Source organism: Pseudophryne corroboree, chromosome 3 (genome assembly GCF_028390025.1).
Source record: "Pseudophryne corroboree isolate aPseCor3 chromosome 3, aPseCor3.hap2, whole genome shotgun sequence".
Taxonomy (NCBI): Eukaryota; Metazoa; Chordata; class Amphibia; order Anura; family Myobatrachidae; genus Pseudophryne; species Pseudophryne corroboree.
In genome coordinates, this window is record NC_086446.1 from 402251287 (window position 1) to 402266282 (window position 14996).

Below are 14996 nucleotides of genomic sequence, written 5' to 3' on the forward strand. Positions count from 1 at the left end.
ATCAGTAAACCTTGAATGTAACACGCAGAAAGGATACTCTTATGCTGTAAACCTTGTACTGAAATACTGTAGCGATATAACGCTGTTTAACCTTGTTAATGCTAACGCTGCTTGAGCGTTTGAGACGCTCCTATTACCTTCTGCAATATAATAAACACACGATATCTGCTAAGGTTCCAACACCTTTACTAACAAGCTTTTAGTTATATTAAAAAGGGGAAACAGTTTACAAGTCATACACTACAAGCTAACATATAATTCTAACAGAATATCTAGACAGAAATATACAATAGCGTCACAAACTTATACTATAACAGAGAGAGAGGGAATGGCCAATACAAACAGAGAATAAGTTGATTACAGAGAATTACTTACACACACTGGGAATGATCGCTGCGCAGCTTTCTGGTACCAGCTCCAAGTTAGTCAAGATGAAAACCGTTTGTGGAGAGTGAGAGAGCTGCCCAGGCTGGCTGATCTTATATACACTGTGTACAGTACACTACAAAGGGACCTATAATCTCATTGTTCATTGGACACAGGAATGTCTCCTCGCATCATAACAAAAGGTCATAGGTTAGTTTGAACAGGTGGGCTGCGACTATATCAAACTGCTCAGGTGGGAGGGAATCTGAAGATTCCCGCCGCATGGGTAATGAATCGCAAATATAGTGAATGTCCAGAAAATACTAATGGCCATAACTATACGCAGGAGCGATTAATCTTTACCTAACCAGCACCGGATTGTTTCTAATAAAATGTTCTTTAGTTAGGTACCAGACACAGCTGTTCAAACCCTGTCTGACCCTTCGTACAATACAAAGAGGAATTCCTCTGTCCAGCGACCATCTACATTAAACAAACTTACAGTCATTATTAAGGGGAACATTATCTATAAAACATACTATTTGGTTTTATTATTTAACGATTGAGTCGCCCGCTAGACGCACACAAACTCTACCGTAAATGCACATACCACGCGCTCGAGCGCATGGCCGAGGCGCCATCACGCGGCTGCGAGTATCCGCACGCACGGGAGAGAATGTGCACGTGCAGCAGGCACGTGCATGGGGTGGATATATGGCAACGTGTAGCATGATATTTTTTCGACTTTGACAGTCCACCCTTTGGCAGTCATCAATAACTGCCACTTCCTAAAACAGTTCAAAAAAGAAAAATATATGTCATATGTAAATACATTTCTATGATTAGGTAAGGGAGAAGAGGATCAGGTGGGAAAAAGGTATGACCTAGTGAGATAGTAGAAGCATGTGTGTATGAATCCATGTTTGAGGGGTCATGTATCATCGTGCCGTACGTGTTTTAGATCAAGCTTCGAGGTATTGCGAAGTATACTTTTGAATTCCTTCTTATCCCGTATCAAGGGTCTGTGGATGGGCTGTCAAACTTTACCAAGCTCTTTTCGGCTTTTAGTTGTAACAAAATGGGGGAGCACATTTTAGTTGATGATACATGATTGGGGGGATATGTGAGTGCTGATATCTGTGCCTATATTCCCTATTGACTATGTGTGTCATTACCTGAAGATTGTAGAAATGAAGATAAGAAGCAATTATGGTAAATGCAGTCATAAACTATGTGAGTTTAATATACATTTGCCGATTGAGGTCTTGTCTTGTGTCTTGTCTCGATGTACATGTTGACTGTAGTCTCCCGATGCTTTTGCTATAAATGGTGAGCAAAAAGCTTTCTCAATGTCCATACACTTACAATCTTTAAAGTATTGGGCTATCGTGGAAGTTAAAGTCACTAGGGATATTGGGGGTCTATGGCATTGTCCATCAATGGTCTGTATAAAAGAGGTTGTCAAATTCTTCTTCCAAGCGGATGTCTTTGTACCTTGCAGGAAAACAAAGGAGAAACGGGTGAAAGAAACGGACCGTGGAATCACATTTTCATCACAACATTGTCTCTATCGTTGGGTCATACATCAAATTAGTCGTTGTTAGTACAGTGTCCTCGCTCCTTAGACTTATCACCCTGGTATTACTTTTACGCTTCGCTAAAACCCGAACGCATCTAAATATCAGGCCAACCAATATGACGACTCCCAGAATACACAAAAGAAATTTCCCTACATCCATAATAATACCTTGGGCCCATTCTCCTAAGCCCGAGAACCAATTTCGTGGGTTCAACCATGACACCCAACTGGTCAGCTCATTACCCACAGCAGCGAGTGTGAGATTGTGTTTCCTTCGAAACTCCCACTTTAATTGTAAAATGTCATCCATTTTTTGGCCTATGACCTCGGCCGGGTCCTCCGTGCTGTTTGTAATGTACATGCAGCACTTTATTCCATATTGAGTTGCCAGGGTAACACAATACCCGCCTGTCACGGCTGTGAGGTAATTGAGAATCATCCTATGCTGAACCAGTTCTGTTTTGTAGGCTTGTAACTCTTTCCCAATGTACCTGAATGTGTCGTCATACATTTCGGTGATATTGCCTAATAAATTTGCAAGCGCAGATATATATTTATAATTTATCACTCCTCTTGCGGTACGAGTGATATCTAACGCGATTAGGAATTGAATCCCGGTGGATTCATGGATCAGGTCAGAGGCCGGATGCTCTGTTCTCTCTATCAGGTGCCGTTTAACGATGTGCTCGTAATGAGTGTGAGTATAAGGAGCTTGGGCACTGCGGTGAATATCTTTCATTTTGTTATGGGTTACAGTCATTACTTCAGGCAGTACTTTTCCAATATAGCACAATCCCTCTGAGTTTGGGGCAAGCCACTTATACGCCTTCCTCCCGCATATGAAATATGCATCATCGGGGAGAACATATGGGACGGAGTATGACATTATCATGTTACAAATTTTCCATGTGAAATCTCCTAACCCTAATTCTCCCATCTGTTTAGTACACGTATCAGTTTGTACGATCTGTGCACAGTATCCTGGTGATACTTCTCCAACTCGCATGGTCCTACTTCCTAAGGTGTACCTATACTGGAAAAAATAAGATTTTACTCACCGGTAAATCTATTTCTCGTAGTCCGTAGTGGATGCTGGGAACTCCGTAAGGACCATGGGGAATAGACGGGCTCCGCAGGAGACTGGGCACTCTAAAAGAAAGATTAGGTACTATCTGGTGTGCACTGGCTCCTCCCACTATGACCCTCCTCCAGACCTCAGTTAGGATACTGTGCCCGGAAGAGCTGACACAATAAGGAAGGATTTTGAATCCCGGGTAAGACTCATACCAGCCACACCAATCACACCGTATAACTCGTGATACTATACCCAGTTAACAGTATGAAATATAACTGAGCCTCTCAACAGATGGCTCAACAATAACCCTTAGTTAGGCAATAACTACATACAAGTATTGCAGACAATCCACACTTGGGATGGGCGCCCAGCATCCACTACTGACTACGAGAAATAGATTTACCGGTGAGTAAAATCTTATTTTCTCTGACGTCCTAGTGGATGCTGGGAACTCCGTAAGGACCATGGGGATTATACCAAAGCTCCCAAACGGGCGGGAGAGTGCGGATGACTCTGCAGCACCGAATGAGAGAACTCAAGGTCCTCCTCAGCCAGGGTATCAAATTTGTAGAATTTAGCAAACGTGTTTGCCCCTGACCAAGTTGCAGCTCGGCAAAGTTGTAAAGCCGAGACCCCTCGGGCAGCCGCCCAAGATGAGCCCACTTTCCTCGTGGAATGGGCTTTTACTGATTTAGGATGCGGCAATCCAGCCGCAGAATGCTCCAGCTGAATTGTGCTACAAATTCAGCGAGCAATAGTCTGCTTAGAAGCAGGAGCACCTATTTTGTTGGGTGCCTACAGGATAAAAAGCGAGTCAGTGTTCCTGACTCCAGCCGTCCTGGAAATATAAATTTTTAAGGCCCTGACTACGTCCAGTAACTTGGAATCTTCCAAGTCCCTAGTAGCCGCAGGCACTACAATAGGTTGGTTCAAGTGAAAAGCTGATACCACCTTAGGGAGAAACTGGGGACGAGTCCTCAATTCTGCCCTATCCATATGGAAAATCAGATAAGGGCTTTTACATGACAAAGCCGCCAATTCTGACACACGCCTGGCCGAAGCCAAGGCCAATAACATGACCACTTTCCACGTGAGATATTTCAAATCCACAGTTTTAAGTGGCTCCAACCAATGTGATTTTAAGAAACTCAACACCACGTTGAGATCCCAAGGTGCCACAGGAGGCACAAAAGGGGGCTGAATATGTAGCACTCCCTTTACAAATGTCTGAACTCCAGGCAGTGAAGCCAGTTCTTTCTGGAAGAAAATCGACAGAGCCGAAATCTGGACCTTAATGGAACCCAAGTTTAGGCCCATAGTCACTCCTGACTGTAGGAAGTGCAGAAAACGACCCAGCTGAAATTCCTCTGTTGGGGCCTTCCTGGCCTCACACCACGCAACATATTTTCGCCAAATACGGTGATAATGGTTTGCGGTTACTTCTTTCCTGGCTTTCATCAGCGTAGGAATGACTTCCTCCGGAATGCCCTTTTCCTTTAGGATCCGGAATTCAACCACCATGCCGTCAAACGCAGCGGCGGTAAGTCTTGGAACAGACAGGGCCCCTGCTGTAGCAGATCCTGTCTGAGCGGTAGAGGCCATGGGTCCTCTGATATCATTTCTTGAAGTTCTGGGTACCAAGTTCTTCTTGGCCCATCCGGAACCACGAGTATCGTTCTTACTCCTCGTTTTCCTATTATTCTCAGTACCTTTGGTATGAGAGGCAGAGGAGGGAATACATAAACCGACTGGTACACCCACGGTGTCACTAGAGCGTCCACAGCTATTGCCTGAGGGTCCCTTGACCTGGCGCAATATCTAGTTTTTTGTTTAGGCGGGACGCCATCATGTCCACCTGTGGCCTTTCCCAACGGTTTACCAACAGTTGGAAGACTTCTGGATGAAGTCCCCACTCTCCCGGGTGGAGGTCGTGTCTGCTGAGGAAGTCTGCTTCCCAGTTGTCCACTCCCGGAATGAACACTGCTGACAGTGCTAAGACGTGATTTTCCGCCCATCGGAGAATCCTTGTGGCTTCTGCCATCGCCATCCTGCTTCTTGTGCCGCCCTATCGGTTTACATGGGCGACTGCCGTGATGTTGTCTGATTGGATTAGTACTGGCTGGTTTTGAAGCAGAGGCCTTGCCAGACTTAGGGCATTGTAAATGGCCCTCAGTTCCAGAATATTTATGTGTAGGGACGACTCCTGACTTGACCAAAGTCCTTGGAATTTTCTTCCCTGTGTGACTGCCCCCCAGCCTCGAAGGCTGGCATCCGTGGTTACCAGGACCCAGTCCTGTATGCCGAATCTGCGGCCCTCTTGAAGATGAGCACTCTGCAGCCACCACAGTAGAGATACCCTGGTCCTTGGAGACAGGGTTATCAGCCGATGCATCTGAAGATGCGATCCCGACCACTTGTCCAAGAGGTCCCACTGAAAGGTTCGTGCACGGAACCTGCCAAATGGAATTTTGCTTCGTAAGAAGCTACCATTTTTCCCAGGACTCGTGTGCAGTGATGCACCGATACCTGTTTTGGTTTCAGGAGGTCTCTGACTAGAGATGACAGCTCCTTGGCTTTCTCCTGCGGGAGAAACACTTTTTTCTGTTCTGTGTCCAGAACCATCCCCAGGAACAGTAGGCGTGTGGTAGGAACCAGCTGTGACTTTGGAATGTATAGAATCCATCCGTGCTGTTGTAGCAGTTCCCGAGATAGTGCTACTCCGACCAACAACTGCTCCTTGGACCTCGCCTTTATAAGGAGATCGTCCAAGTACGGGATAATTAAAACTCCCTTTTTTCGAAGGAGTATCATCATTTCTGCCATTACCTTGGTAAAAACCCTTGGTGCCGTGGACAGTCCAAACGGCAGTGTTTGGAATTGGTAATGGCAATCCTGTACCACAAATCTGAGGTACTCCTGGTGAGGATGGTAAATGGGGACATGTAGGTAAGCATCCTTGATGTCCAGGGATACCATGTAATCCCCCTCCTCCAGGCTTGCAATAACCGCCCTGAGCGATTCCATCTTGAACTTGAATTTTTTATGTATGTGTTCAAGGATTTCAAATTTAAAATGGGTCTCACCGAACCGTCCGGTTTCGGTACCACAAACAGTGTGGAATAGTAACCCCGTCCTTGTTGAAGTAGGGGCACCTTGACTATCACCTGCTGGGAATACAGCTTGTGAATTGCCTCTAGCACAGCCTCCCTGCCTGAGGGAGTTGTCGGCAAGGCAGATTTGAGGAAACGGCGGGGGGGAGACGCCTCGAATTCCAGCTTGTACCCCTGAGATACTACTTGAAGGATCCAGGGATCCACCTGTGAGCGAGCCCACTGATCGCTGAAATTTTTGAGGCGGCCCCCCACCGTACCTGGCTACGCCTGTGGAGCCCCCGCGTCATGCGGTGGACTCAGAGGAAGCGGGGGAAGAATTTTGATTCTGGGAACTGGCTGACTGGTGCAGCTTTTTCCCTCTTCCCTCGTCTCTGTGCAGAAAGGAAGCGCCTTTGACCCGCTTGCTTTTCTGAAGCCGAAAGGACTGTACCTGATAATACAGTGCTTTCTTAGGCTGTGAGGAAACCTGAGGTAAAAAATTTTCTTCCCAGCTGTTGCTGTGGATACGAGGTCCCAGAGACCATCCCCAAACAATTCCTCACCCTTATAAGGCTCTATGTGCCTTTAAAAGTCAGCATCACCTGTCCAGTGTCGGGTCTCTAATACCCTCCTGACAGAATGGACATTGCATTAATTCTGGATGCCAGCCGGCATCCCTCATATATAAGACGACGTCTTATGTTCGCAAAATAGTATCCCTATTTGACAGGGTTACAGACCACGCTGCAGCAGCACTATCTGCAGGTCTCAGTCTAGTACCTGAGTGTGTAAATACAGACTTCAGGATAGCCTCCTGCTTTTTATCAGCAGGTACCTTCAAAGTGTTCGTATCCTAAGACGGCAGTGCCACCTTTTTTGACAAACGTGTGAGCGCCTTATCCACCCTAGGGGATATCTCCCAGCGTAACTTATCCTCTGGCGGGAAAGGGTACGCCATCAGTAACTTTTTAGAAATTACCAGTTTCTTATCGGGGGAACCCACGCTTTTTCACACTTCATTCACTCATTTGATGGGGGAACAAAACACTGCCTGCTTTTTCTCCCCAAACATAAAACCCTTTTTTAGTGGTACTTGGGTTAATGTCAGAAATGTGTAACACATTTTTTATTGCCGGGATCATGTAACGGATGTTCCTAGTGGATTGTGTATATGTCTCAACCTCGTCGACACTGGAGTCAGACTCCGTGTCGACATCTGTGTCTGCCATCTGAGGGAGCGGGCGTTTTTGAGCCCCTGATGGCCTTTGAGACGCCTGGGCAGGCGCTGGCTGTCCCATAGCTGTTACGTCATCCAGCCTTTTATGTAAGGAGTTGACACTGTCGGTTTATACCTTCCACATATCCATCCACTCTGGTGTCGGCCCCACAGGGGGCGACATCACATTTATCGGCATCTGCTCTGCCATCACATAAGCCTCCTCATCAAACGTGTCGACACAGCCGTACCGACACACCGCACACACACAGGGAATGCTCTGACTGAGGACAGGACCCCACACAGCCCTTTGGGGAGACAGAGAGAGAGTATGCCAGCACACACCAGAGCGCTATATAATTTAGGGATTAACACTATATTGAGTGAATTTTTCCCAATAGCTGCTTGTATATACAATATTGCGCCTAAATTTAGTGCCCCCCCTCTCTTTTTAACCCTTTGAGCCTGCAAACTACAGGGGAGAGCCTGGGGAGCTGTCTTCCAGCTGCACTGTGAAGAGAAAATGGCGCCAGTGTGCTGAGGGAGATAGCTCCGCCCCTTTTTCGCAGACTTTTCTCCCGCTTTTTTATGGATTCTGGCAGGGGTATTTATCACATATATAGCCTCTGGGGCTATATATTGTGATATATTTGCCAGCCAAGGTGTTTTTATTGCTGCTCAGGGCGCCCCCCCCCCCCCCAGCGCCCTGCACCCTCAGTGACCGGAGTGTGAAGTGTGCATGAGGAGCAATGGCGCACAGCTGCAGTGCTGTGCGCTACCTTGGTGAAGACTGATGTCTTCTGCCGCCGATTTTCCGGACCTCTTCTTGCTTCTGGCTCTGTAAGGGGGACGGCGGCGCGGCTCCGGGAACGAACACCAAGGCCAGTTCCATGCGGTCGATCCCTCTGGAGCTAATGGTGTCCAGTAGCCTAAGAAGCCCAAGCTAGCTGCAAGCAGGTAGGTTCGCTTCTTCTCCCCTTAGTCCCTCGATGCAGTGAGCCTGTTGCCAGCAGGTCTCACTGTAAAATAAAAAACCTAAAATAAACTTTCTTTCTAGGAGCTCAGGAGAGCCCCTAGTGTGCATTCAGCTCGGCCGGGCACAGAAATCTAACTGAGGTCTGGAGGAGGGTCATAGTGGGAGGAGCCAGTGCACACCAGATAGTACCTTATCTTTCTTTTAGAGTGCCCAGTCTCCTGCGGAGCCCGTCTATTCCCCATGGTCCTTACGGAGTTCCCAGCATCCACTAGGACGTCAGAGAAATTTCCTATGGTCGGCTATCTGGCGTATAAGTTCTGTGTCTATGGGCATTCTGTCGGGTCTGTATGAAAAGGTCATGGTTTGATTACTCCATGACACTTCCCAATTTCCCGGCTTTCGGGGATTGGAAATGTTAAAGCATACTAAAGACCTATCCACATGATATTGGTGGAGCTTCAAACTAGGAGGACTAGAGATATTAAACCTCTTGTCCACCGGCCTCCCACCACTTAGCTCAAGTACCTCTCCTACAGTTAATGGGAATGGTACTAGTCCTGATTTGCTATGGCCTTGAGGTACTTGAGAGCATACCCAACAGTCTGTCTGATTTAACACTTTACCCACTAAGGAGTGATAGTCACTCAATGGATGCCGGTCCATGTGGACATTAAAACTGGACTGACATTTCTTTATGCACCCATCCTCAACTATATTGTCACAATGCCTACAGATGCAGTTCTCTTCAGCTAACAATCCTTCACAATTCCTTCTATTGTCAATGCTACCAGATCGTTTTCTGATACTCGCCTTTACTCGGTGATTATGTTGTTCTTGGAAATCTACGCCTGCATCCTGGTCATCAGAACCCATTCCCGATCCTTTCTCGACCTCCATGGTACTCTCCCCGAAACAGACTGCTCTGGTCAACATCATGGTCAACAGGAAAATCCGGATCACAGTCTTTTGGGGCAAGTCCATCTTAGAGGAGTAAAAGGAGAAAAATAAGAAGGGGGAAAGGAAATAGGAGGGAGGTGGGAACTGGGGAAAATAACAAATGGGAAAAAGAAATCTGGCTCGACAAGCTTCCGGTCTTGTTATTCTCAGCGCTCAGGTGTCGTCTAAATCCTCCCTGAACAGACACTCTAGTGATACAACCTCTACCGTCTGTTCTTTATCACGGGACCTCTCTGGGTCAGTGACCTTTTTACAATGAGATGAATGGACCCAAGTCTCTCTCTCGGCAACCTTCAAAGCAGTTGTGCTGGTCCATAAGACTTGATATGGTCCTTCCCATCTGTCAATAAGGCAACCTGAGCGTAGAAAATTCCGTATCATTACATAATCCCCAGGTTCAATGTCATGACAATTACTGTCTGGCAAATCAGGAATCACCAACTTTAGATTATCATTCTGATTCCTCAATTGCTTACTCATCTTAACCAAGTACTTTACAGTTACTTCATTGTTACATTTCAAATCATCCTGGGGGTTAATCATAACATGGGGTTGTCGACCAAACAGAATTTCAAAAGGAGACAGATTTAGAGGGGACCTGGGAGTGGTTCTGATGCTGTATAGTACGATTGGCAAAGCTTCAGGCCATAACAGTCCTGTTTCAGTCATTACCTTGCTCAATTTATTTTTAATAGTGCTGTTAACTCTTTCCACCTTCGCGCTCGCCTGGGGGCGGTACGGAGTATGCAGCTTACTATTAATTCCCATCAACTTACACATTGTTTGAAAGACTTCACCTGTGAAATGGGTACCCCTATCACTTTCAATTATTCTAGGGATACCGTACCTACACACAAATTCCTGCACAATTTTCTTTGCAGTAAATACAGCGGTATTTGTGGCCGCGGGAAATGCTTCAACCCAATTTGAGAACACATCAATACAGACCAATACATACTTTAAATTTCTACAAGGTGGTAATTGTATGAAATCAATCTGTATTACCTGGAAAGGGCCATCTGTCGGAGGGATATGGGATGGCTCTGTCGGTATTGCCTTTCCGATATTCTTCCTCAAGCAGGTGAGACATGTCATTGCTCTTTTACCCGCATGGGAGGAAAATCCTGGGGCGCACCAATAAGCTCTTACTAGCTTACACATCCCTTCTTTGCCTAGATGAGTCAGCCCATGTGCTGCTTCCGCTAGACTTGGAAGGTATGCTCTGGGTGCCACTGGTTTACCATGTCCATCTGTCCAGAGTCCTGTGGACTCCTGGCCATATCCTTTTGACCTCCAAACTGCCTTTTCCTGTGGGGAACACAAATTTTGCATTTCACACAATTTCTGTGTGTTTACAGTATTAAATACCATCAGTCGTGTACTATCTGTTTGTATGGGGTTACCGGCTGCTGATTTAGCAGCTTCGTCTGCTCGGCTGTTACCAAGTGATACCGGGTCTTGGCTATATGTGTGAGCTTTACACTTGATAACAGCCACTCTGTCGGGTTCCTGTATCGCTGTTAGAAGTCTTTTGATGTGGGCTGCATGCGCTACGGGTGTGCCAGCTGCCGTCATGAAATTTCTGAGGCGCCATAGGGCTCCGAAATCATGGACTACTCCGAAGGCGTACCTAGAATCTGTGTAAATATTGGCTGACTTGCCCTTAGCCAATTCACATGCTCTGGTTAGGGCAACCAGTTCAGCAACTTGTGCTGAGTGTGGTGGGCCTAGCGGTTCTGCTTCTATGGTACCTTGGTCATCTACGACTGCGTATCCAGTACACAAGCCTCCCGAGTCCGTCTGTCTGTGACAACTACCGTCAGTGTAGAAAGTAAAATCTACATCTTCCAGTGGGTTGTCACTGATGTCAGGCCTTGCCGTGAAATTTTGGGTCAAATATTCCATACAATCATGCGTGTCATCCCCTGTATTAAATCCTCCTTCACCATTACTCTCATCCTCCACCCTTTGTGCCTGTCCAGGCACACCTGGGAGATACGTTGCAGGATTTAATGCGCTGCATCTCCTTATGGTGATGTTTACGGGGGCCATCAATGCCAATTCCCATCTTGTAAACCGCGCTGATGAGACGTGTCTGGTTTGGGCAGAATTCAGTAAGGCTGACACTGCATGTGGTGTATGAATTGTGAGGTTGTGTCCTAGCACTACATCTTCGCTTTTTGTGACTAGCAATGCTATTGCTGCAACACTTCGCAAGCATGTGGGGAGGGATCGCGCTACCGTATCTAGCTGAGCGCTATAGTAGGCTACCGGCCTGCTGGCATCACCATGCTTCTGGGTTAAGACACCTGCTGCGCACCCAGCACTCTCTGTTCCGTACAGCTCAAAGGGTTTCCCATAGTCAGGCATACCTAATGCTGGTGCCTGCGTTAGGCACTGTTTAAGTCTCTCAAATGCCATCTCAGATTCGTCTGTGTGCGAAATCCGATCAGGTTTGCTTGATGAGACCATCTCCTGCAAAGGTAAGGCCAGTATGGAAAAATCTGGGATCCAGTTACGGCAATACCCACACACTCCTAAAAACGTTCTAATCTGTTGCTGGGTTTGTGGCTGGGTCATGTCACGAATTGCTTGAATTCTATCAGCGGTAAGGTGTCTCAGTCCTTGTGTTAGACAGTGTCCCAAATACTTCACACGGGTCTGGCATAATTGTAACTTGTCCTTGGAAACCTTGTGTCCTGTGTCTGAAAGATGAAACAGGAGTTGTTTCGTATCTCTCAGGGGCGCTTCCAGTGAATCTGAACACAGTAGTAAATCATCCACATACTGTATCAATATTGATCCACTCTCTGGTTGGAAAGACTGTAAACAATCATGCAGAGCTTGTGAGAAAATACTTGGACTGTCTATGAAACCTTGTGGTAAGCGAGTCCATGTGTATTGAACTCCTCTGTATGTGAATGCGAATTAGTATTGACTGTCAGGGTGCAGAGGTACCGAGAAGAAAGCGGAGCAGAGGTCAATCACAGTGAAAAATTTGGCAGTGGGAGGGATTTGCATAAGGATGACAGCTGGATTTGGTACTACGGGGAATTGACTCTCAACTATTTTGTTGATCCCTCTTAGATCCTGCACTAATCTGTAACCCCTCCCCCCACTCTTTTTAACAGGGAAGATGGGACTATTGGCAGTGCTGGACGTTCTTACCAGAATGCCCTGTTGTAGCAAGCGCTCTATTACAGGGAAGACTCCTAACTCCACCTCTGGCTTCAGAGGATATTGTGGGATTTTTGGAGCTATCCTACCATCTTTTACTTGCACAACTACTGGGGCTACGTTTGCCATCAATCCAGTGTCTTGTCCATCCTTGGTCCAAAGTGATTCCGGTATCTGGGAAATCATTTCCTCTACCTTGGACGGACACCTATTTACAACAACAGTGTGTGACATTAATCTTGTTGGGGAGTCTAGCATATCCTGCGCTTCCTGAGCGTGGTTTTCGGGTATGTCCAAGAACACACCTTCAGGAGTACAGTATATGACGCATCCCATTTTGCACAGTAAATCTCTCCCTAGGAGATTAGTCGGAGCCGATGCAGCCAGCAGAAAAGAATGCTTGGTATGCAAAGGCCCTATCGTAATCTCTGCAGGTTTGCTTAAAGGGTAGTGCTGTACTACTCCTGTTACTCCCATGGCTGGAATTGTTTTACCAGTGGTTCTCATGCCCACGGTCGAATTTATTACTGACTTGGCCGCCCCCGTATCTACAAGGAAATTTAGAGATTTACCAGCTACATCAATTGTGACCTCGGGTTCACTTCCAAGGTTCGCAATTAATTTCACTGGCTGCAGATTACAGGTGTGGCCTCGCCCCTATGGTGCGTGGTGGCCTCCCTGCATTGCGCTGGCAGCTATTACCTGTGAAGGGGGTAAATGGGATCTATCAGTGACTTGCCAGTCTCTTTTTGGGGGATACCTTTTTGTTTCCCCTGCGTGTGGCTCATAACTCCGTCTCTGCGGTCCTTGATCCCAATTTCGTGTGTCATGTCGTTGTCTAGGGGGTTGATATGATTTTTGTGCATTCTTTGATCTACAGTCTCGTGCATAGTGTCCCTCTTTATGACAGAAATAACAAGTTACCACATTTGACTTACCCACAGGGGTCTGAGATTTATACTGAGGTGGCCTTGTGGTCAGGGCCTGTATACTTACGGCCATTAACTTATCACTCTGCGACTCCCTGTGTCTGGTGATATTCCGATCATGATCTCTCAAAGTAGCCACCGACAGACCTCGCCAACATGGTTGGGTGGTCTGTACCCTCGTCCTCAATACTTCCTTTAATCCATCCATTAACACAGATACTGCTACTTCTCTATGATTCACATTTGTCTTAATGTCTTCTATGCCTGTATACTTAGCCATATCCTGTAGTGCCCGATGAAAATAATCAGCTGCTGTTTCTCCCTCTTTCTGTTTGATGGAGAAAATTTTGTTCCATTTGACAACAGCTGGAAAATACTCTTTTAACTGTAAATTTATTCTCTTTACATTATCTTGGTTGTACACATCCGTAAGGGGTACATCCTCATCTAATTTACAGTCAGCTAAAAATCTCGCTGAGTCGACATTGGAGGGTAAACATGCCCTCAGCAATATCTGCCAGTCTTTGTTATTGGGCTCCACAGTATTTCCTAGCTCTCTAATGTATTCCTGGCTTGCAACTAGATCTTTCCTAGGATCAGGGAATTCAGACACCATTGATCTTAATTCCATTCGGGAAAAGGGGCAGTGCATGGCGATGTGTCTGAGAGGAGTGACTCCTGAAGTGTCAGTTTTCCCATTTGGCACTGCAATTACCCTAACGGGATTAAGTTCAATAACATCATTCTGAGTAGATTCTACAGCATGTGGTGAAATGGTTTCAGCATATTGTATGGTGCCGTACTTACCAGTTGATACGATCTCACCTGTCCCTCCACTAGGGGTCTTTGATACTAATCTTATGGGTTGGGCCATGCCCACTGTTGTTTCTGCTATGGTGGCTGCTAGAGAGAGTGCCGATATTGTTGTTGGTTCATCCTCTTGGTCACAATCCTGGGGAAAGTTTAAAACAGGGTACAGCTTGCACGGGTTAACATTAGCATCAACAATCTTGGTTACATTAGTCTTAACATTTATACAGTTACTAAGTGCATGTTTATCATTCACCAGTGTGCCATTCTCTGCAACCACCTTCTCTCCCGTTATGTATGGTGGAGGTGGCGCGGTGGCTATCAGTTTTCTGATAGGGTTAGATCCACCCGCTTGAGCCAATCCTCTTTGTATTTCACCTTCCTGTTGCCATAACTGTAAATAATCATAATGTTTGATCCGTCTCTTTGCAGATTTAATGAGACATATCCTTCTCCTTAGATTCTGTAACACCTCGGGACTAAAACTGCCTACCCGTGGGAACTTTTCCCCATCGTGCACAGTCATTCTTTCCCATTCATCGCACAAAACTTCTGTGTGTGAACCGTATTTCTCACACATTACATACCTTGCCGACCCGATTGGTCGGTTTACTAAGTCAACCCGAACCGAGGTTGATCGCCCCCTACCTGAACAACTGTCCCCCATCTTTGCAGGTGTTGCTTTCACTACCTCTGACCTTCAAATCAGGGTCTTCAGCGAACCCTTACAAAAACCAAGATGTCCGGGGTAGGCCGGCGGCGGAAGTTTACCGAGTACTCCACTCACTCACCCACGTCGACCAATACGCCCACACACTG